The sequence below is a fragment of the Pristiophorus japonicus genome, unplaced genomic scaffold, assembly GCF_044704955.1.
Source record: "Pristiophorus japonicus isolate sPriJap1 unplaced genomic scaffold, sPriJap1.hap1 HAP1_SCAFFOLD_334, whole genome shotgun sequence".
Classification (NCBI taxonomy): domain Eukaryota; kingdom Metazoa; phylum Chordata; class Chondrichthyes; family Pristiophoridae; genus Pristiophorus; species Pristiophorus japonicus.
In genome coordinates, this window is record NW_027253150.1 from 307,439 (window position 1) to 332,538 (window position 25,100).

The 25,100-nt window shown below is 41.4% G+C and overlaps 1 non-coding gene across 1 annotated transcript; it reads right to left on the bottom strand.

Annotated features, from left to right (window-relative positions):
- Positions 1 to 10,272: 10,272 nt before the first annotated feature.
- trnaf-gaa (transfer RNA phenylalanine (anticodon GAA)) lies at positions 10,273 to 10,345 on the bottom strand. Its single transcript has one exon. It is a non-coding gene; the product is annotated as a tRNA-Phe (tRNA).
- Positions 10,346 to 25,100: the final 14,755 nt, after the last annotated feature.

Consider the following 25,100-nt stretch of genomic DNA (forward strand, 5'->3'; position numbering starts at 1 on the left):
GTCCGAGGCATATCCTTATGGCTGAGGGAAATATTTTGTTAGATGTTGACATCTAGTTGTGGGGGAATGTCAATGATCCATTCTTGAGATATAGGAGGAAAATGGAAAATTGAGAGGCAGAGGATACACAAATCTCCACTATCACCTTTGTGATGTTGCTGTACATGCTGACGAGAAGCAATCTTTCGCCTTTCTGTCCGTGGGTATCATCTTTACTTTATTCTCCTATAATGTAGAGGAATGTACGAAAAACAATTGTTCCTGGAATTTGTTGAGAGATTTGCATTTCTCTCTGTCTTTATTTCTATGCTTTGCTGGTGGGGAAACGGTTATTGTGTCTCTGTCGCTCAATGATCTAATCTGGGACTTCTATTTCTGTGTTTATTTACATAAACGCCTCACTGCTGGCCATGAAGTGTTCATGGCAGGAAAATCAGATCAACAGAATCACTTATTGATCAGCCTCAACTCACAACAATGGCTTATTTTAAGAATATTGACAGTGGGTATACAGAAGTAGAAATATGTCGAACAGCGACGTTAGCTGCAGTTTTGTTCAATTGCAACAGATGTGATTTATATCAAAGGGAATAAATATTAAAATGAATAATTCAGTTCTGAAAATTCTGCTGCTGAAATCAGTGGAACATCTCTGAACAGACTGTTATTCCACTGGATCTCCATTTAATGGAATATTTAACTAACTGAAACTAAGCAATTTAAACCAGTGACCAGAGGAGTACCGGCAATCACAGCATTATCTGAGCATTTCACATATCGCAGCTTGTATTTTGAAATGTTGACATTTAGAAACACTTTGCATTTATATAGCGCATTTCATGATCTCATGATGTCCCAAAATGATTTACAGACAATTAATTACTTTGGAAGTGTGGTCACTGTTGTAATGTAGGCAACGTGGCAGCCAATTGGTGCACATCAAGATCACGCAAAGAGCAATGAAATAATAATCAGGTCATCTATTTTTCAGAAGTTCGTTAAGGGATAAATATTTGCGCTGTAAACCCTGGAGAACTCCTCTGCACTTCAATATAGTGCCATGAGTCCTTTAAATCCACCTGAGCGGAAAGATGGGGCTCAATTTAATGTCTGCCCCGAAAGACGGCACCTCTGACCGTGCAGCATTCCCTCAGTACTGGCACCGGGCGTGTCGGCATAGATTATGTGCTCAGGTCTCTGGAGTGGGGTTTAGTATCTGTGACCTTCTGAATCAGAGGCGAGAGTGATCCCACTGAGCCAAGGCTTGAACATGTCACAGCTTGTTTTTTAAAATGTTGCCATTCAGCTCATCGTGTCTGAAGTTCAAGGACTGAGTTCAGTCTGACTCCGATTGGTTTATTATCAGGAGCGAGTTCGCTTATCTTGCTTGGGATGTCATTCCCTCACTGGTATTTCCACTGGGTCCATGTAAAAGTGTCAGCGATTCCGCAAGGAACATCTGGAAGTGCCCGAAGCACAAGGACTCACGGAACCTGAATGTTACACTGTGTCAGATGCACTATCAGTGCAGCTGGAAGCTGGGACTGTTCTGCTTAGAGCCGAGCAGGTTATGGGCCACTTAATAGAGGTGTTCAAAATCAGTCAGAATTTTGTTCGGGTAAATTGACATATACTCCATCACTCCGTTCCTCCATCCCCATCACGCTCCACCCATCTCCACTTCACTCCCTCCCTTCATCGCTCCCTCCCACCATCTCTTACACCCTCCACCCGTCTCTCCTTCCCTCCCTCCGTCCATCCCTCCCGCCCTCCATACCTCCATATGTCGCTCCGTCAATCTCTCCCTCCCTGCACACTTCCCTCCCTGGCTCCGTCCATTCCTCACCACTCCATCACTCCACCGCTCCCTTGCTCCACTCCTCCCTCCCGCCATCCCTCCCTCAGGCCAACCGATTATTATTATTTCCCTTTGCAGTTTATCTGCTCCCATCGATGAGGATTCATCAGATGGAATTTTCTGCACCCAATTCCTTCAGCGAGCTTTAATATATATTATCAAATAAGAGAGAGAGCGATGGCTAATATATATATATATTTAATCCCCCTGCCTAAAAACACTGACACGTAATAAAATGGCGACCTTTCTGGAGAGGGAGTTGGCTGGGGAACTGGCACTGGGTAGAAATTCTAGTTGGGGCAGTCAGGATATTTTCCGTTATTTAAATAAAAAAGATAAAGGTAAGAATTAAATAAATTATTTTAAGACATCGTCGACTTCAGAAGCTCATTTTTCCTCCCCCTTCTCGCTGTTGAGGACGGGCCATTGCCCGCCTGGAGCTCGCTGCCATTCTGTGTACGGGATGGTAGGATTCAAACTCTCTCTACGCGGACAGATTTGGAGAAGCTGGGGTTGTTTTCCTTACAACACAGAAGGTTTCAGGGGAGATTTTCCAGATTGATACCAGGGATAAATGACTAGAAATACTAGTTCAGCCCTAGCTGGAGTACTGTGTCCAATTCTGCGCACCACACTTTAGGAAGGACGTGAAGACTTTCGAGAGGATGCAGAAGAGATTTAATGGAAATGCATCCATTATGGGCGATTAAAATTATTTGGAGAGACTGGAGAATTCTCGGGCTGCTCTCCTTAGAGCAGAGAAGGCTAAGAGGAGATTTAGTAGATTATAAGAACACAAGAACATAAGAAAGAGGAGCAGGAGTGGGCCATACGGCCCCTCGAGTCTGCTGCAACATTCAATACGATCATGGCTGATCTGATCATGGACTCAGGTCCACTTACCCGCCCGTTCCCGCTAAACCCATATCCCCTTATCGTTTAAGGAACTGTCTATTTCTGTCTTAAATGTATTCAACGTCCAAGCTTCCACAGCTCTCTGAGGCAGCGAATTCCACAGATTTACAACCCTCTGAGAGAAGAAATTTCTCCTCATCACTGCTTTTAATGGGCGGCCCCTGCTCTAAGTTTGTACCCTCTAGTTCTAGTCTCCCGCATCAGTCGAAACATCCTCTCTGCATCCACTTTTTCAAGCCCCTTCATAAACATATACCTTTTGACAAGATCACCTCTCATTCTTCTGAATTCCAATGAGTAGAGGGCCAACCGACTCAACTTTTCCTCAAAAGTCAACCCCCTCATTCGCGGAATCATCTGAGTGAACATTCTCTGAATTGCCTCCAAAGCAAGTTTATCCTTTCGTAAATATGGAAACCAAAACTGCACGCAGTATTCCAGGTGTGATCACAACAATACCTTATATAGCTGTAGCAAGACTTCCCTGCTTTTATACTCCATCTCTTTGCAATAAAGGCCAAGTTACCATTGGCCTTCCTGATCACTTGCTGTACCTGCATACTATCCTTTTGTGTTTCATGCATAAGTACCCCCACGTCCCACTACGTGGTGGCATGTTGCAATATTTCTCCATTTAAATAATAAATTGCTGTTTGATTTTTTTTCTGCAAAGTGCATGACTTCACACATTCCAACATTGTGCTCCATCTGCCAAGTTTTTCCCCACTCACATAACCTGTCTATGTCCTTTTGCAGATCGTGTGTGTCCTCCTCACACATTGCTTTTCCTCTCATCTTTGGATTGTCAGCAAACTTTGCCACGTTACACTCAGTCCCATCTTCCAAGTCGTTAATGTAGATAGTAAATAGTTGGGGTCCCGGCACTGATCCCTGCACACCCCATAATTTCCGGTTGCCAACCAGAGAATGACCCATTTATACCGAATCTCTGTTCTCTGTTAATTAACCAATCCTCTATCCATGCTAATATATTACCCGCAACCCCGTGAACTTTTATCTTGTGCAGTAACCTTTTACGTGGCACCTTGTTAAATGCCTTCTGGAAGACAAAATACACCACACCCACTGGTTCCCTTTTATCAACCCTGTTCACTACATACTCAAATAAATCCAGCAAATTATTCAAACATTACTTCACCTTCATAAATCCATGCTGCCTCTGCCAGACCGAATTTTGCTTTTCCAAATGTCCTGCTACTGCTTCGTTAATAATGGACTCCAACATTTTTACAAGCAAGATTAGTTCTAGGCATTAGGGGCTTCAATTAATGTGCAGAAACTGGAGAAGATGGCATTGTTCTACTTAGGAGGAGAGAAGTTAAAGTGGAGATTTGATAGACGTGTTTAAACTCATCAAGGGTTTAGATCAGTGGTTCTCAACCAGTGTTCCGCGGCACATTGGTGTGCCGTGAACCCTTCACAGGTGTGCCACCAAATTGTGTAAAAGTATGGTGGACTTTAGCTAATTTTACAATGAAACACAAACCACTTAACTCTGAAACAGAAGGTTAGGGGGAGAGAGAGAGATAGGCAGACACTTATGCACATATGTCATCTACCTATATGTATGACGCCACTGCTGTAATAAACATTGCCAATATTGACAAATAACTATCTATTTATCTATACTATTGTCAAGACACTATGTTCTAGAGTTGTACAAGTAATAATGACAAGAGACAACACACACAAACAACTTATATGACCATACTCAGAACAAAATCCTTTGGAAAATGTGTTTCCCTTTAGTACTGAACACCGCCATCCACCACCCTCCCTCTCTCATTCCCTTACTCCCTCCCATTGATAATAGAGAAGTGTGAGTGCCTCCCATCGAATGAGACTGTGTGTGTGTGTGTGTGTATGTATAAGCATGTATATTTATGTTTGTGTGTGTAAGTGGGTCTGTACCAAGGGCGTAGCCAGGGGGCAGTTGGGTCATGGCCACACCCAATCCAAAATAATAGTATTAAATTGTTCATGTGAAAAGCTTACAATGTCATTATTATATAGGATGAAAGAAATGACAGACGAGTCTAACACATATGCAGTAAAAGGTGTAGTTTTTATAATAAAATGTTAAAAACTATTTAATTACATTTAACCACATTCTACTTTCTATTTTGTTATTGTTGTTTATTGATCTGCAGCTTGATGTGTGGCCGGGACTGGCGACATCTTTGATGCCTTGACCTGATACAGCGCCAATAAGTGGCTCCTTTGATGTAGGCGACATCCAATTTGAACAGGCCTCGCAACCCTAGCGGTTACTTTGATTTCTGAGAGTTGGCTTTTAGCATATTTTGATCATAGTCAAAATCAAAATTTCCTGTTCAACTCAAGGTTCGTTTCTGTCTGGACTCTCTGGAGTTTGGAAATTGGAAGTCTCAGTTCGTGTCTGCCTGGAGTTTGGATCATTCAGCCGAATAAAGTTTGTCCCCGCAATGGACAAATTCATTTTAAGAAAACGTAAAAATGAGCAAGGAGATGTCAATGACAGTGCCACTAAAAGTGGCGCTAATAGGCCGACAACCAAAGCCAGTACAAGTGGCGCCGAACCAAATCCTAAAAAATCCAAAATTCATCGTCAACATATGGAGGATTGTTTGAGGTTCAGTTTTTCATGGACAGGATAAGAAGAATGTCCCATTCCATTGTGTGTTTGTGCAGAAAACAACTGTAGAACAGTGCAATGGTTCACAGTAAATTGAAACGTCATTTTACTCCGAAGCATGCACATCTTTCAACAAAAGATCAGAGTTATTTTAGGAAATTAATGTTGACGCAATCAAAAGAAGTGAAATATTTTGAAAAAAATGTTAAGAGTGTTAGATAAGGTTCAAATTGCTTCTTATGAAGTTGCTGAATTAACAGCGCAGAAAATGAAGTCTCATACTTTAGCTGAGTCACTTATTTTGTCTGCAAGTCGTAAAATTGCCAAAATATTGTTTGGTGATGCAGCAGAACAAGACATTGCAAAGATTCCGCTGTCTGATGATACAATTCGGAGAAGCATAAATGAAATGTCACCTTACATTGAAGAAAATGTAGCCAAGAAGCTGACAAACTCGAATTTAGCTCTGCAAATCGCCGAGTCCACCGACATTAGTGGTAAAGCACAATTATTAGCATCTGTTCGCTTCATTCATGAAAACGAGATATTTAACCAATTTCTGTGCTGTAGAGAACTTCCAGAAAATACTAGAGGTCAAGGCATATTTGATTCTGTGAATTCATAATTAGAAGACTTGAAAATTTTATGGGACTCATGTGCTTGGACCTGCACGGACAGTGCTCAATCTATGGTGAGATGTGTCAAAAGATTCAATATGCTCACAAAAAAACATAATCCAAATATATTATTCACCCATTGCTTTTTGCATAGAGAAGCACTTGCTGCAAAGACATTACTGCTAGAATTAAAATCTGTGTTAGATCAAGTTGTTAATATTGTAAATTATATAAATTCAAAATCTTTAAAAACTTGCTTGTTTAAACAGCTCTGCAAAGCTATGGATGCACAGCACGAATGTTTACTTTTGCATACAGATGTAAGATGGCTTTCAAGGAGGAAAGTCTTATGTCGTGTATTTGAACTTAAAGAAGAATTGTCAGTATTTTTTGAAAGAGAAGGAAACGATACCTTTTGCAAATACCTTAAGAGTGAAATGTGGTGTGCTAAGTTAGCATATTTGGCAGCTATATATAATTGTCTTTGCAGCGTTAATACCAGTATGCAAGGGCGAAATGAAAACATTCTCACCTCTGCAGACAAGCTATTAGCTTTTCAGAAAAATAATTATAGCTGGAAAAAGAGAGCAACAGAACAAAATCTTGAAATGTCCCCTTTGATAACAAATCACAGTATTAAAAGTTTGCTCCTATCCTGATGGAGCATTTGGCATCACTGGAAGACAACTTCAAAAAATATTTTCTATCTTTGGATGTAGAGAAGTATGATTGGGTAAGAAATCCATTTTCTCCAACTAGTACGTCAGATTTTGATTTGACATTGCAAGAAGACGAAGAATTAATTACTATTTCTATAGACCACGGTCTTAAAATGAAACATTCAGATATGTTTATTGATGCATTCTGGATTTCTATTAAAGAAGAATATCCTGCAATATCAAAAAAAAGCTTTGATAATTCTGATGCAGTTTTCAACATCATATCTCTGTGAATTAGGATTCTTAACTCTTACGAACATCAAATGCAAAAAAAGGGAAACATTTAGCGAACTTGAACACGAAATGAGAGAGGCCTTATCGGTTATAGGCCCTAATATCAGTGACAGAACTAAAAAACGTCAGGCTCAAGTAGCACATTAAAATACTAATTAATCTGTAATTAATGTGAGGAATTATTATTATAGTTTATTATTGTATTGTTTCATTCAGAATAAAAAATAATTAATAACATACATGTATCCAATGTTGTATATCTCATATACTGTGACTAATAAAATGTTTTTTAAATTTTCTGAAACTTGATTTTTTAACCTTTTAATCCCTTCAAGTGTGCACCAAAAGTTCTAGTATACGAAATTGTGACGCGAATACAAGAAGTTTGAGAACCACTGGTTCAGATGTAAGGTGATTGATTCAGATGTAAGGTGATTGACTAAAGAACCAGAGGCGATATTTGGACGAAATTTTTTATGCAACCACTGGTTAGGATTTGGGTTGTACTGCCTGATAGGGTGGCAGATATATAATCAATAGTTGCCCTCAATATAAAATTGTACAAATACTTGAATGAGGAAAAAATCCAGAGATATAGGGAAAGTGCGCTGGAGTGGGACTAACTGGATTGCTCTTCAAGAGAGATAGCAGAGATTTTTGGGCTGAATGGCCACCTTCTGTGCCATACTAATCTATGAATGACCATAACATGGTTGAATTTCAAACTCAGTTGGAGGGTGAGAGAGTTGGTTCTCAAAGCAGTATCCAAAGCTTATATAAAGGAGACTACAAAGGTCTGAGTGCAGTGCTTGCTAAAGCGTACTGGGAAAATAGATAAAAGTATGGGACGGTTGATGAGCAGTGGCAGACATTTAACGAGATATTTCAAAACTCGCAACAAAAATATATACTAATGAGCAGGCAAGACTGAAAGAGTAGGGATAACCATCCGTGGCTAACTAACGAAATAAGAGATGGTGTCAAATTGGAAACAAAGGCATACAATGTGGCCAAGACTAGTGGGAGCCGAGAGGATTGGGAAACTTTATAAAGCCAGCAAAGAACAACTAAACAAATTATAAAGAGAGAGAAGACAGATTAGGAAAATAAACCAGCACGAAATATAAAAACAGATGGTAAGACTTTCCACATGTACATAACGCAAAATAGATGCTAAACTAAATGTTGGTAAACAAGAGGATCTGACTGGGGAATTAATAATGGAGAGCAGGTAAATGGCAGACGCATTGAACAAATATTTTGTATCGGTCATCACGGAAGCAGACACTAAAAACATCCAAATAGTGGAAAATCAATGTACTATATGGAGGGAGGAAATTATTACAATTATTATCACTAATGAAGTAATACTCGGTAGAATAATGGGATTTAAGGCAGACAATTCCCCAGGACTTGGTGGCTTACATCCAAAGGTCCTGAAAAAAGTGGCTGCAGAGATGGTGATGCATTGGTTGTAATCTACCAACATTCCTTTGCTTCTGGGGCGGTCCCAGCGGATTAGAAAACTGCAAATTTAGTGCTCCTATTTTAAAAAATAGGCAGACAGAAGGCAAGCAACTATAGACTAGTGAGCCGAACATCTGTCATTGGGAAAATGCTGGAGTCCATTCAGAAAGCAGTAGCGGGACATTTGGAAGAGCATAATTCAATCAAGCACAGTCAGCATGGTTTCGTGAACGGGAAATCAAGTTTGACAAATTTGGTGGAGATCTTTGAGGATGTAACGAGCAAGTTCGATAAAGGGGCTCCATTGGATGTAGTTTATTTGGATTTCCAGAAGGCATTCGATAAGATGCCACATAAAAGGTTACTGCACGATAAACGTTCACGGCGTTGGGGTTAATATATGGATAGAGGATTGGCTAACTAACAGATCGGAGAGTCGGGATATATTGGTCAATTTCCATTTGGCAAACAGTAACTCGTGGTGTGTCGCAGGGATCAGGGTTGGAACCTCAACTATTACAATCGCTCATAATAAATTGGATGAAGGCCTGCAGTGTAATATAGCCAGTTTGCAAATGTTACAAAGATAGGGATAGGTGGGAAAGAAAATTGTGAGGAGGATACAAAAAATCTGCAAAGGAATATGGACAGACTAAGTTCATGGGCAAAACTGTGCAGGATATTGATGATGCCACAGCGAGAATACTGCGTCCAGTTTTGGTCTCTGTATTTAAGAAAGGATATATCTGCATTGGAGGCATTTCAGTGAACATTGATTCCAGAGCTGAGGGGGTTGACTTATGAAGATAGGTTGAGTAGGTTGGGCCTATACACATTGGAATTCAGAAGATGAGAGGTGATCTTATTGAAACTTATAAGATAATAAGGGTGTTCGACAAGATGAATGCAGAAAGGATATTTCCACTCAGGGGAAAATAAAACTAGGGGACACAGTCTCAGAATAAGGAGCCGCCCATTTAAAACTGAGATGAGGGGAATTTCTTCGCTTAGAGTGTTGTAATATGTGGAATTCTCAGCCCCAGAGAGTTGTGGAGGCTAAGTCATTGAATATATTTAAGGTGGAGATAGAAATATCTTTGAACAATAAGAGAACAAACGGTTATGTGGATAGAAACATAGAAACATAGAAAATAGGTGCAGGAGTAGGCCATTCGGCCCTTCTAGCCTGCACCGCCATTCAATGAGTTCATGGCTGAACATGCAACTTCAGTACCCCATTCCTGCTTTCTCGCCATACCCCTTGATCCCCCGAGTAGTAAGGACTTCATCTAACTCCTTTTTGAATATATTTAGTGAATTGGCCTCACCAACTTTCTGTGGTAGAGAATTCCACAGGTTCACCACTCTCTGGGTGAAGAGTTTCTCCTCATCTCGGTCCTAAATGGCTTACCCCTTATCCTTAGACTGTGACCCCTGGTTCTGGACTTACCCAACATTGGGAACATTCTTCCTGCATCTAACAGGTCTGAACCCATCAGAATTTGAAACATTTCTATGAGGTCCCCTCTCATTCTTCTGAACTCCAGTGAATACAAGCCCAGTTAATCCAGTCTTTCTTGATAGGTCAGTCCCGCCATCCCGAGAATCAGTCTGGTGAACCTTCACTGCACTCCCTCAATAGCAAAAATGTCCTTCCTCAAGTTAGGAGATCAAAACTGTACACAATACTCCAGGTGTGGCCTCACCAAGGCCCTGCACAAATGTAGCAACACATCCCTGCCCCTGTACTCAAATCCCCTCGCGATTAAGGCCAACATGCCATTTGCTTTCTTAACTGCCTGCTGTACCTGCATGCCAAAAAACATCTGCCGAAACCCAGGATTGAACAAGGGACCTTTAGATTTTCAGTCTAACGCTCTTCCAACTGTGATATTTCGGCTGGCATTTCGGATCGTAAAGAGGTGCAGCTGAGTCCATAATCAGATCAGCCATGATAGTAAATTGCAGAGCAGGATCGAGCGACCAGGTGACCTACTCCTGCTCCTATTGCTTATGTTATTTTGTTTTTATTACACTTGGCACTATCTTTGTTGAAATTACACTAAACCTTGTCGTTGTTTAATTACATTAGGCCCTCTCTCTGTTTATATTACACTTGGCCCTGTCTTGGTTTATATTACACTAGATCTTGTCTCTGTTTATAATACACTAGGCCCTGTCTCTGTTTATATTTACTAGGCCCTGTCTGTCTTTATATTACACGAGGCCCTGTCTCTGTTTATGTTATGCTGGACCCTGTCTCCATTTATATTCCACTAGGCCCTGTCTCTGTTTAGGTTACACTCGACCCTGTCTCCCTCTATGTTACACTAGGCCCTGTCTGCCTTTATGTTAAACTGGGCCATGTATCTTTTGACTTCACAACACAATGTCTGTTTGTGTCAACCGGGGCTCAGTGTTTCTCACTTTTGCCTTAGTCTCAGATAGTTTTGGGATAAACTCCCACTCCAAGGATTATATCTCTATTTATTGTACAACAGACATGGTTGTCAGTTATTTCTGCATTCGACCATGCGTCTGTAAGATAGACAGAAGATATATCGACGGTGGATAGATATTAATATAAATAAAGATATATATGCGTGAGGGTGGGAGGATGCAATACTTTTTTCGTTGGAACATACGTTTAATTTCGTTACTAGCTAGCAAGAGTTGTGTGCAAAGTAATTTAGATCTGTTATTGCATCGGTAATATTTGTGTTGCGAGGATGGGCTGATTCTTGTAACAATCTCCCAGAGATGGACTGGGATTGAGGGACAGCACTGAAGGTGAGCAATCCACTGCACTTTGAACTACTTAGTGGCACTCTGTGTGTTATCTCACCCTTCTCTGCTCTAAGGATAAGAACCCCAGCTTCTCCTGTCTCTCCACATAACCGAAGTACCTTATCCCTGGAAGCACACGTAAATCTTTTTGCACCCTCGCTAAGGCCTTCATATCCTTACTAAAGCGCGGTGCCCAGAATTGGACACAAAACTTCATTTGATGCATAATCAGTGTTTTAAACAGGTTCGTCATAATTTCCTTGCTTTTGTATTCTATGGCTCTATTTATGAAGCCCAGGATGAAGTATGCTTTTCAAAACACTTTCTCAACCTGTCCTGCCACATTCAATGATTTGTGCACATATATCCCCAGGTCTCTGTGTTCATCACACCTTTTAGAATTGTATCCTTTAGTATATTTTGCCTCTCCTCATTCTTCCTATCAAAAAGTATCACTTCACAATTTTCTGTTTTTTATTTGCCACGTGTCACACACTGCCAGGGCAGGTACAGCACAGTTTAGGCACCGACTAATGCTCCCTCTACAAAGTCCCATCAAACAATCGCAGGGCAGATACAGCACGGGTTAGATATAGCGTAAAGATCTACACTATCCCATCAAATACTCCCATGTCATTTAATGCACAGTTTACATTTGGATTAAAACTCCCTCTGTGCACTCCGATCAATTTGTTCTGAGGCATATCCTTATGGCTGAGGGTAATCTTTTGTTAGCTGTTGACATTTATTTGTGGGGAAATGTCAATGAACAATTCTTGAGAGACGGAACCGAAAATGGAAATAGGAGAATGAGACGAGACATGTGATGTTGCTGTTCATGCTAACGAGAAGGAATATTTCCCCATTCTCTCCATGGGTATCATTTTTACTTGATTCGAATATAATTTAGTGAAATGTACCAAAAAACAATTGTTACTGGAATCTGTTGAGACATTTCCATTTCTGTCCATCTTTATTTCGATGCTGTATTGGTGGGGAAACATTTGTTGTGTCTCTGTCGCTCAATACTCTAATCTGGGGCTTCTATTTCTGTGTTTATTTACAGAAACGCCTCACTGGTTGCCATGAAGTGTTCATGGCAGCAAAATCAGAATAACAGAGTTGCTTATTGATTAGACTCAACTCAGAACAATGGCTTATTTTAAGCATATTGACAGTAGATTGGTACCTGCATGAGGTATTTCATTTAATGAGGAGAGACCGCAGAAGATGGGATTGTTATCCTTAGAGCAGAAATGGTTAAGAGGAGATGTAGTAGATTATCATCAGGCATGAGAGACTTCAGTTAATGTTGAGTTGCGGTCGAAGACCAGCCATGCTCTTCCTGAATGGCGGAGCAGGCTTGAGGGGCCGAATGGCCGACTCTTGCACCTCATTGTCATGTCCTTATTTTCTTAAACAGAGGCTGTGTGTACTGCAGTTTAACTCAGACAGAACCTAGTGTAATATAAACCAGGTCATGAATTATATAAACAGAGAAATATCTGTTTCAGTAATAATTGATATTGCGACTTATGTAATATAAACGGAGAAATGGTCAGATATAATTTAACTAAAATATGTTCTGGTGCAGGAATAACTGGGACTGGGTCATGTGTAATATAAACAGGGACATGGTCCTGTATAATATAAACTGAGATTAGGTAAAGTACATTAATAACTTAGACAGTTATGTCCAGCCTCAGTTATACTGATCTGGAGAATGCCTCTGTTAAAAGTACAGCAGGACATGTTTTAGTTTTTGCTGTAATAGAACGTGTCTCTGTTTATATTACAGTAGGTCCAGTCTCTGTTTATATTACAGTAGACATTGTCTCAGTTTCTATTACACTGGACAATATCTCTGTTTATATTGCACTAGAAAATGTCTCTGGTTATATTACACTAGACACTGTCTCAGTATATTTACACTAGATAATGTCTCCGTTTATATTACAGTATACAATCTCTCTGTTTATATTACACGAGACAATGTGCATGTTTACATTGCCCGAGACAATGTTTCTGTTTATATTACACAAGACAATGTCCCTGTTTATATTACACAAGATGATGTCTCAGTTATTACTGCACCAGACCATATCGCAGGTATATTAGACTAGCTCCTGTCTCCATCAGTACTGTACTAGACTCTTTTTCTGATAATATTGCACAATGTCCTGCCTCATTCATCATTGCACTAGACCTGGTCACTAGTTATTTTACACTATGTTCTGCATCTGTTCATATTACACTGGGCTATGTGTCAATTATTACTGCACTAAGCCATGTCTCTGTTTATATTACACAAGGCTCTCTCTGTTAGTATTGCATGAGAACACGTGTCTCTTTATATTACACTAGGCTCTGTCTCAGTTATCACTGCACTTGACCATGCATGTGATTAAATTTCACTCAGACTTGTCTCATTTTACATTACACGATACCCTGCTAAGTTATTATTGCACTGGACCGTACCTCTGTTCATATAGCCTTAGATTAAATACTGTCTCATTTATTGCTGCACTCGGCTATGTATCTTTCATATTACACGAAACCTTGCCTCAGTTATAATGCACGAGGAAATGCCTATGTTTATAGTACACTGGACACTCTCAGTTATTACAATCTATACCGTGTCGCTACTTATATTACACTAGGCACTGTCGCACTTATTACTACACGAGACGATGTCTCCTCTTTTTATTGCTCTAGGTCTTGTCTCTCTTATTAATGGATTAGACCATTCTTCTGTTTAAGTTACACAATACACTTTCTCAATTAGTACTGAACTATACCATTCCTCTAATCAATTAGATGATGGATGATCGGCATCTTAACTCCATCGACCAGCATTGGTTCCGTCATCTGTAATATCCTAAACGAACCAAAATCTACCAATCAATCTCTGGCAGCAATCAGAAAATAATACCTCTGCCTGTTATAGCCTTCCCTTTATGAAGGGATTTGATAGGGTTAAAAGTGAGACAGTGTTTTCACTGACAGGAGTGTCGGTAACCAGAGGACACAGATTTAAGATCATTTGCAAAGAAAAACAGAAGGGAGATGAGGAGATGGTTTAATATAGCAATGGCTCTGATTTCGAATGCAGAAGGTATACACTATCTTCCGTTTTTATAAATGGAGACGTAGGATGCAAATGAAAGGAACTTATTGCTAAGCATTTGTAAAACATTGTTTATTGTGAGCGTCACATTTTAGGAACGATTGCACGGCCTTGGAAAGGGTGCAGCGGGAATTTACTAGAATAGTACCTTGGATGAAATACTTCAGTTAACTTAAGACAATCAGGGCATTTGGATTGTTGTCATTAGCGCAGAGAAGGGTAAAAGGAGCTTTTATAAACACGTTCAAATTCGTGAATGGTTCTGACACTTTAAATAAGAAGATCATTTTTCATTGGCTGACGGGTCTGTAACCAGAGGATACTGATTTAAGGAACGTGGCAAAAGAGCCAGAGGCGAAATGAGGAAAAAGAAGTACACAACGAGCTGTTATGATCTGGAATACACTACCTGATAGGGTGCTGGAAGCAGTTCAGGTAATAAGTTTCAAAAGGGAATTGGGTAAATAATTATATTTGAAAAAATGCAGGGATATTGGTAAATAGTAGGGGGAGTGGGACCAATTGCTTAGCTATTTTAGCTTCGTGTCAGCACAGGCACAAGTGGGCTGAATGTACACATTATCTGCTGTATCATTCTTCCATTTTGTGTTTCTATAACTACATCATGTCTAGGTTCATATTACACTGAGACCCTTCTCTGTTTATAAAACACTAAATCCTGCCGCAGTTATTATTGCAATGGACAAGGAATATTTTTGAATCACGCTAGGATCTAAGAATATAAGAACAAAATAAATAGGAGCAGGAGTAGGCCAATTGGCTCCTCGAGCCTGCTCTGCCATTTAATCATGGCTGATCTGATCATGGACCCAGCTCCAATTCCCTGCCCGTTCCGCATAACCCTTTATTCCATTATCGCTCTAAGATCTGTCCATCTCTGTCTCACATATATTCAATGACCCAGCCTCCACAGCTCTTTCTGGCAGAGAATTCCATAGCTTTACAACCCTCTAAGAGAAGAAATTCCTCCTCATCTCTATTTAAACTGGGCAGCCCCTTATTCTGAGAATAAGCCCCCTAGGTTTAGTTTCCCCTATGAGTGGAAATATCGTCTCTGCATCCATCATGTCGAGCCCCCTTATATGTTTCGATAAAAACACCTCTCATTCTTCTGAATTCCAACAAGTATAGGCCCAACCTACTCAACCTTTATTCATAAGACAACCACCTCACCTTCAGAATCAACCGGGTGAGCCTTCGCTGAACAGCCTCCAATGCCACTATCTCTGTTTATATTACATTACAACCTTTATCCGTCATTCCTGACATAGACCATGTCTGCATTATATTATAATATACCCCGTCTGTCTTCATATTATACAAGACCTTGTCTAAAATATTCGTGCACTGGACGCTGTCACTATTTATTGTACAACAGACCCTGCCTCAGTTATTTCTGTGCTTGTCCATGCGTCTGTTACTTAAGCAGAAGATTTAAAGAGGGATCGATAGATATTAATATAAATAAAGATGTATGTGTTTGTGGGTTTGAGGATACAATACTTTTTTGGTTTGAAGTATTTGTTTAGTTTTGTTAACAACTATCAACAGCTGTGTGCAATTACTAATTGATCTGGTATTGTGTCGGTTATATTCGTGTTGATAGGATGGGGTGAATTTTGTAACAATTTCCTGGAGATGGACTGGGGTTGAGGGACAGGACTGAAGGTGAGCAATTCACTGCAATTTGCACTACTTATTGGCACTCTGTGTGTTAAAAGTTACTAATTGTCACTTGTTTTGTCCTGTGCCAATTCCTCCCTGTTCTTTAATATTAAGGAATGTTTTTCCTCCAGTATTTCCTATTTAGCTGTCCCGTGACCCACTGATTGCGTCAGACAGGGCCTGGAACCGTGACGTCACAGCACTGTCGAATGGTCGGCCGCGTGGTGCTAATATCCACCGGAAAAAATGTCTCATCTGGTTGAGAAGAACAACTGAAAAGAGTATGTGTATCTGCATGTGTGTGTGTGTATGTGGGTACAAAACACATCATTCATAATGTGTGCATTCCACAAAGATAAATGATACGCTTCAACCATTATTTTTCAGCAATTTATTGTATTCAAAATGCAATTGCAGGTCGTTAATACCTTTACCATTTATTGATAACCCATTGTTTTGTGTGTTCTTGTTTAGAAAGTTTTGTCACACTGACCATTTCTTTACCAAGGTGACCAAGTCTATCCGCAATATTCAGTGGGAAAGGGGATTAAATCACACCGAGGATAATGAGCAGCCACCCACCTGTCTCTGCGCTTTACTGGCCAGTGATCACCACACCATCACACAGATGCTGCTGAGATTTAACTCTACTGTGTAAGTGATGGTAAAAATGAAAATGCACCTGTACCTGGCAAGAGGTTAGCAAATCTGTAATTATCTAACTTATTGCTTCTCTCATTACACCACACCCCGTCCCAGTTTTTAATGCACAATACCCAGGCTCAGTTCATATGGTTGATGTGGTCCACTTCCATAAATTGCCTTGATAATATATTTGCCAGCAAAGTTGAAACCAATAGAATAAAAAGGACAGTGGCAGCATGGATATGAAATTGGTTGAGTATCAGGAATCAGACAGTCGTGGTTTTTTTTGACCAGCGGAAGGTATGCAGAGGTATTCTGCAGTGGTTCATACTAGGAACTCTGCTTCTTTTGATTTGTATTCATGACATGGATTTTGGTGTACGGGGCACAATTCCAAACTTTTCAGATGACTCAAAGTTTGGAAGCATAGTGAACAGTGAAGAGGGTACTGATGACTGCAAGAGGACATAGAGGTGATGGTGGAATGGGTGGACATGTGTCAAACTAAACGGAGAACATTTTAAAGTGATACATTTTGTTGGGAGGAAGGAGAGGCAAAATAAACGAAAGGGTAGAATTCTAAAGGGCGTGATGAACAGAGAGACGTTGGGGTATGTGTACAAAAATTATCGAAGGTGGCAGGGCAGGTTGAGAAAGTGGTTTAAAAAGCATACGGAATCCTGGGCTTCATTAATAGAGGCATAGAATACAAAAGCAATGACCAACCTGTATAAAACACTGGTTAGTCCTCAACTGAGTATTGTTTCCAATTCTGCACACCGCACTTTAGGAAGTATGTGAAGGCCTTAGAAAGGGTGCAAAAAGATTTACGTGTTGTTCCAGGGATAAGGTACTTCAGTTATGTGGCTAGACAAGAGAAGATGGGGTTGTTCTCCCTAGAGCAGAGAAGGTTGAGATGAGATTTGTGAGAGGTGTTCAGAATCATAAGGGCTCGAGACAGAGTAGCTGCCTAGAAACTGTTCCCATTGACGTAAGAGTCGAGAACGGAGGACACAGATTTAAGGTGATTGTCAGGAGCACCAAAGGCGACGTGAGGAAATTTGTTTTAAGCAGCGAGCGGTTAGGATCTGGAATGCACTGCCTGACAGGGTGGTGGAGGTAGACTCAATCATGGCATTGCAAAGGGAATTGGATAAATACGTAAAGGAAGAAAATTCACAGGGCTACGGGAAAGGACGGGGGAGTGGACGAGCTGAAATACTCTTGCAGAGAGCGGCACGGACTATATGGGCCGAATGCCACTTTTATGTGCTGTGACCATTCTACGATTGTATAATACACCAGAGCCTGTCTCAGTTATTACTATACTAGACCCTGTTCCTGTTTATATCACGCCATCCATTAAAAATTCACTACCTCAACTATCGGCGGACCTTGTCTGCAGTGAGTATTATCTACAAGATGCATTGCAGCAACTTCCCAAGACATCTTCGACAGCACTTTCCAAACCTAGAAGTATAAGGGCAGCGGGCTCGTGGGAACACCATCACCTCCACGTACCCCTCCAAATCACTCACAATCCTGAATTGGAAATTTATTATGGTCCCTTCTTAATTGCTGGGTCAAATTCGTGGAAACCCCTCCCTAACACTGCGGGAGTACCTTCACCACACGGACTGCAAGCGGTTCAAGGTCGCAGCTCAACACCTGGTTTTCAAATCCAATTAGGGTTACGCTTTCAACCTTGGCCTTGCCAGCGACACCCACATGCCAGGCATAAATAAAACCTTACTGCACTAGAACTACTAATATTGTACTATGCCGTGTCTCAGATATTACTGGAATATGCCACGCCTTTGTTCCTATTACTCAGGACCATGTCTCTGCTTATAGTAAACGAGACAAAGACACTGTTTTTTTAAACTAGCCCCATTCTTCCATTTTAAAAAACTAGCCCATGCCTCTGTTTATATTAAACTAGACCTTGTCTCATTTATTACTGCACTGAACTCTGTAACTCAGCGCAGGTACAGCATGTTTCAGATACAGAGTAATGCTCCCTCTGCACCGTTCCATCAATCACTCCTAGGGCAGGTATTGCTTGGATGAGATACAGATTAAAGTCTCTCTAGACTATCCCATCAAACATTCCCAGGGCAGGTACAGCACGGGTTAGGTACAGAGTAAAGCTCTATCTACACAGTCCCATCTAACACGCCAAGGGCTGGTCCAGCACGGGTTGGATACAGTGTATAGATCCCTCTACATTGTCCCATCAAAAACTCCCAGATCATTCCATACAGATGTCACATTTTGGATTAAAGCTCCATCTGCGCACTATAATCAACTTGGTTCGAAGCATTTCAGTAGGGCTTAAGGAAAACGTTTGTTAGACGTTGACATCTCGTTGTGGGGGGAAGGCCAATTATCCATTCTCCAGAGAGAAGGTGGAATGTGGAAACAGGAGAGGGAGAGGATACAGGAAATTTGTGATGTCACTTTATACGGTGACTAGAATCTTTCCCAATTCTGACCGTGGGTATCAACGTTACTTTATTTTCCTACAATTTAGAGAAATTTAACAAAAAACAATTGTTGCTGGAATCTGTTGAGATATTTTCATTTCTCTCTATCTTTATTTCTGTGCCATGTTGGTGGGGACACATTTATTGTGTTTCTGTCGCTCAATGCTCTAATCTGGGACTTCTATTTCTGTGTTTATTTACATAAACGCATCACTGAAGTGTTCATGGCAGAAAAATCAGATAAACAGAGTCAATTATTGATTCATTTCATCTCACAACAAGGGCTATTTAAAATAATATTGACATTTGGCACACAGATATATACATATCTCGAACTGTGACGTTGGCTTCAGTTTTGTTCAATAGAACAGATATGATTTATATCAAGGGAATACATTTTAAAATGTATACTTCAGTTCTGAAAGTTCTGCTGCCGAAATCAGTTGAACATCTCTGAACAGGCTGCTATTCCACTGGATCTCCATTTATTGGAAGATTTAACCAATTGAAACTAAATAAGTTAACCAGTACCCAGAGGAGTGTTCTACAATTGCAGTAATATCAGAGCTTTTCACATATCGCAACTTGTATTTTCAAATGTTGACATTTAGAAACACCTTGCGTTTATACAGCGACTTTCATGAACTCATGTTGTCCCAAACTGCTTTACAGCCAATGATATTTTTTAGGAAGTGTGGTCGTTATTGTAATGTAGGAAATGTGGCAACCAATTTCTGCACAGCAAGATCCCACAAGCAGCAATGAAATAATGATCAGATAATCTATTTTTCAGATGTTGGTTGAGTGATAATTTGTTGCGCTGGAAACCGTGGAGAACTCCTCTGCTCTTTACGATAGTGCCAAGAGTCCTTTATATCCAACTGGTCGGGAAGATGGGGCCTCACTTTAATGTCTGACCCGAAAGACGGCACATCTGACCATGCAGCATTCACTCAGTACTAGCATCGGGCATGTCGGCACAGCTTATGGGCTCTGGTCGCTGGAGTGGAGTTTAGTATCTGTCACCTTCTGAGTCAGAGGCGAGAGCGATTCCACTGAGGCGAGGCTTGAACATATCACAGCTTGTATTTTAAAATGTTGCCATTCAGCTCATCGTCTTTGAATTTCAGAGCCTGAACACAGTCTTACACTGATCCGTTTATTATCAGGGAGAGTTCTCTTATCTTGCCTGTGATGTAATTCACACACAGGGATTTGCACTGGCTCCATAAAAAAGTGTCAGTGATTCCGAAGGGAATATCTGGAAGTGCCTGAGGCAGAAGGACTCACGGAACTTGAGATTTACACTGCGTGAGCTGCACCATCAGAGCAGCTGAAAGCTGGGATTGTTCTCCTTAGAGCTGAGCAGGTTATGGGTCATTTATTATCGGTGCTCAAGAATATGAAGAGTTTTGATCGGGTATATTGGGAGATATTACATCAGTCCCTCCCACCATCCCTTCCTCCCTCTACCCGCCTCTGCTTCGCTCCCTCCCTTCATCCCTCCTTCCTTTCATCCCACCCTCCCCCCTCCCTCCCTCCATCAATCGCTCCCTCCCTGGACCCACAGCTCCCTCCCTCCGTCCACATTCCACCCATCCTTCACTCCACCGCTACCTTGCTCCATTCCTCCCTCCCTCAATCCCTCCCTCCATCAATCATTCCCTCCCTGCACCCATCTCTTCCTCCGTCCACCCCTCCACCCCTCCATCACTCCACCCCTCCTTTGCTCCACTCCTTCCTCCCTCCATCCCTCCCTCAGCACAACTGATTCTTATTTATCCTATTGCAGTGTTTCTGGTTCCATCGATGAGGATTCCTCAGCTGGAATTTTCTGCACCCAATTCCTTCACCGGGCTTTCATATATATTAACAAATAAGAGAGAGAGCGATGGCAAATATATACATTTAACCCTCCCACCTCCATCTAAAAAAACTGACAAGAAATAAAATGGTGACCTTTACGGAGAGGGAATTCGCTGCGAACTGGCACTGGGTAGAATTTCTAGCTGGGGAAGTGAGGATATTTTTTCTGCATTTAAATTAAATAAATAAGGATCACAGTTTTTGAAAAATTGCTTTAAGTCACCGTCGACTTTCAGCTGTTCTTTTTTCCTGCCCATTTTCGCAATTGAGGACGGGCCAGTTCCTGCCTGGAGCTCGATGCCATTGTGTGTACTGGAAGGTAGGATGCGAACGCTCGTTACACGGACATCTTGTAAATTCTGGGGCTGTTCTTCTTACAGCAGAGAAGGGTAAGGGGAGATTTACCAGATTGGTACCAAGGATGAAAGACTGGAACCACGAGTTCGGCCCCAGCTGGAGGATTGTGTCCAATTCTGGGCACCACACTTTAGGAAGGACGTGATGACTTTCGAGAGGGTACAGAAGAGAATTACTGGAAACGCATCAGGGATGGGGGATTAAAATTATGTGGAGAGACTGGAGAAGCTGGGGTTGTTTTCCTTGGAGTAGAGAAGGTTAAGAGGAAATGGGTGACTTTAATATGCACATAGTTTGGGCTAACGAAACTGGACGCAATACGGTGGAGGAGCAATACCTGGAGTGCATAAGGGATGGTTTTCTAGACCAATATGTCGAGGAACCAACTAGGGGGGAGGCTATCTTAGACTGGGTGTTGTGTAATGAGAGAGGATTAATTAGCAATCTCTTTGTGCGAGGCCCCTTGGGGAAGAGGGACCATAATGTGGTGGAATTCTGCATTAGGATGGAGAATGAAACAGTTAATTCAGAGACCATGCTCCAGAACTTAAAGAAGGGTAACTTTGAAGGTATGAGGCGTGAATTGGCTAGGATAGATTGGCGAATGATACTTAAGGGGTTGACTGTGGATGGGCAATGGCAGACATTTAGAGACCGCATGGATTAACTACAACAATGGTACATTCCTGTCTGGCGTAAAAATAAAAAAGGGAAGGTGGCTCAACCGTGGCTATCAAGGGAAATCGGGGATAGTATTAAAGCCAAGGAAGTGGCATACAGATTGGCCAGGAATAGAAGAGAACCCGGGGACGGGGAGAAATTTAGAACTCAGCAGAGGAGGACAAAGGGTTTGATTAGGGCAGGGAAAACGGAGTACGAGAATAAGCTTGCAGGGAACATTAAGACGGATTGCAAAAGTTTCTATAGATATGTAAAGATAAAAAGGTTAGTAAAGACAAACGTAGGTCCCCTGCAGTCAGAATCAGGGGAAGTCATAACGGTGAACAAAGAAATGGCAGACCAATTGAACAAGTACTTTGGTTCGGTATTTACTAAGGAGGACACAAACAACCTTCCGGATATAAAAGGGTCAGACGATCTAGTAAGGAGGAGGAACTGAGGGAAATCCTTATTAGTCGGGAAATTGTGTTGGGGGAATTGATGGGATTGAAGGCCGATAATTCCCAAGGCCTGATGGACTACATCACAGAGTACTTAAGGAGGTGGCCTTGGAAACAGCGGAGGCATTGACAGTCATTTTCCAACATTCCATTGACTCTGGATCAGTTCCTATCGAGTGGAGGGTAGCCAATGTAACCCCACTTTTTAAAAAAGGAGGGAGAGAGAAAACAGGGAATTATAGACCGGTCAGCCTGACCTCAGTACTGGGTAAAATGATGAAATCAATTATTAAGGATGTCATAGCAGCTTATTTGGAAAGAGGTGACATGACAGGTCCACGTCAGCATGGATTTGTGAAAGGGAAATCATGCTTGACAAATCATCTGGAATTTTTTGAGGATGTTTCCAGTCGAGTGGTCAAGGGATAACCAGTTGATGTGGTATAATTGGACTTTCAGAAGGCTTTCGACAAGGTCCCACACAAGAGATTAATGTGCAAAGTTAAAGCACATGGGATTGGGGGTACTGTGCTGACGTGGATTGAGAACTGGTTGTTAGACAGGAAGCAAAGAGTCGGCGTAAATGGGTACTTTTCAGAATGGCAGGCAGTGACTAGTAGGGTACCGCAAGGTTCTGTGCTGGGGCCCCAGCTGTTTACTCTGTACATTAATGATTTAGACGAGGGGATTAAAGGTAGTATATCCAAATTTGCGGATGACACTAAGTTAGTTGGCAGTGCGAGCTGCGGGGAGGATGCTATGAGGCTGCAGAGTGAAATAGGTAGGTTAGGTGAGTGGGCAAATGCTTAGCAGATGAAGTATAATGTGGGTAAATGTGAGGTTATCCACTTTGGTGGTAAAAACAGAGAGACAGACTATTATCTGAATGGTGACAGATTAGGAAAAGCGGAGGTGCAACGAGACCTGGGTGTCATGATACATCAGTCATTGAAGGTTGGCATGCAGGTACAGCAAGCGATTAAGAAAGCAAATGGCATGTTGGCCTTTATAGCGAGGGGATTTGAGTACAGGGGCAGGGAGGTGTTGCTACAGTTGTAGAGGACCTTGGTGAGGCCACACCTGGAGTATTGTGTACAGTTTTGTTCTCCTAACTTGAGGAAGGAGATTCTTGCCATTGAGGGAGTGCAGCGAAGGTTCACCAGACTGATTCCCGGGATGGTGGGACTGACCTATCAAGAAAGACTGGATCAACTGGGCTTGTGTTCACTGGAGTTCAGAAGAATGAGAGGGGACCTCATAGAAACGTTTAAAATTCTGATGGGTTGAGACAGGTTAGATGCAGGAAGAATGTTCCCAATGTTGGGGAAGTCCAGAACCAGGGGTCACAGTCTAAGGATAAGGGGTAAGCCATTTAGGACCGAGATGAGGAGAAACTTCTTCATCCAGAGAGTGGTGAACCTGTGGAATTCTCTACCACAGAAAGTTGTTGAGGCCAATTCACTAAATATATTCAAAAAGGAGTTAGATGAAGTCCTTACTACTAGGGGGATCAAGGGGTATGGCGAGAAAGCAGGAATGGGGTACTGAAGTTGCATGTTCAGCCATGAACGCATTGAATGGCGGTGCAGGCTAGAAGGACCGAATGGCATACTCCTGCACCTATTTTCTATGTTTCTATATTTTAGTAGAATAGCAGCGGGAATGAAGGACTTCAGTTAATGTGGAGCGACAGGAGCAGATGGGATTGTTCTCCTTGGAGTGGACAAGGTTAAGGGCATCTGTAATAGAATGTTACCAGGGATGAGGGACGTCAGTTAATGTGGAGAGATAGGAAAAGATGCGATTCTCCTCCTTAGATGAGAGAAGTCTAAGAGCAGATTTGAAAGACCTGTTTAAAATCATCAAGAGTTGAGATATAATACATAAATAGAAGAAGTTGCAGGTGATAGTTGATTGACAAAAGAACCAAAGGCGATGTGTGGACAAACTTCTTAATGAGACCACTGGTTAGGATTTCGAGTGTATTGCCTGAAAGGATGGTAGATATAGATTGAATAGTAGCCTTCAAAAGTAAATTGTGTAAATACTTGAAGGAGAAAAAAATGCAGTGATATAGCGAAAGAGCGGTGGAGTGATACTAACTGGATTGTTCTTCGAAAGAGCCGGCACAGGCTCTATGGGCTGAATTGCCACCTTCTGTGCTGTACTAATCTGTGAGTGACCATCACAATCACTAAGGAGGTGGTACTCATAGGAAATTGGGACTAAAGGCAAATCATTCCTCTGGACCTGATGATTTGCAGCCTAGAGTCTCAAGAAAAGTGGCGGCAGGGATTGTGGATGCATTGCTTGTAATTTACCAAAATTTCCCGGAGTCTGAGGAGGTCCCAGCAGATTGCAAAACTGCAAATGTAACGCCACTATTTAAAAAAGGAAGCAGACAAAATGCAGGAAACTATAGACCAGTTAGCCCACCATCTGTGGTTGGGAGAATGTTGGAGCTCATTATTAAAGAAGCAGTAACAGGACATTTGGAAAAGCAAAATTCGGTCAGGCAGAGTCAGCATGGATTTATGATTGATAAATTTGCTGGAGTTCTTTGAGGATGTAACGAACAGG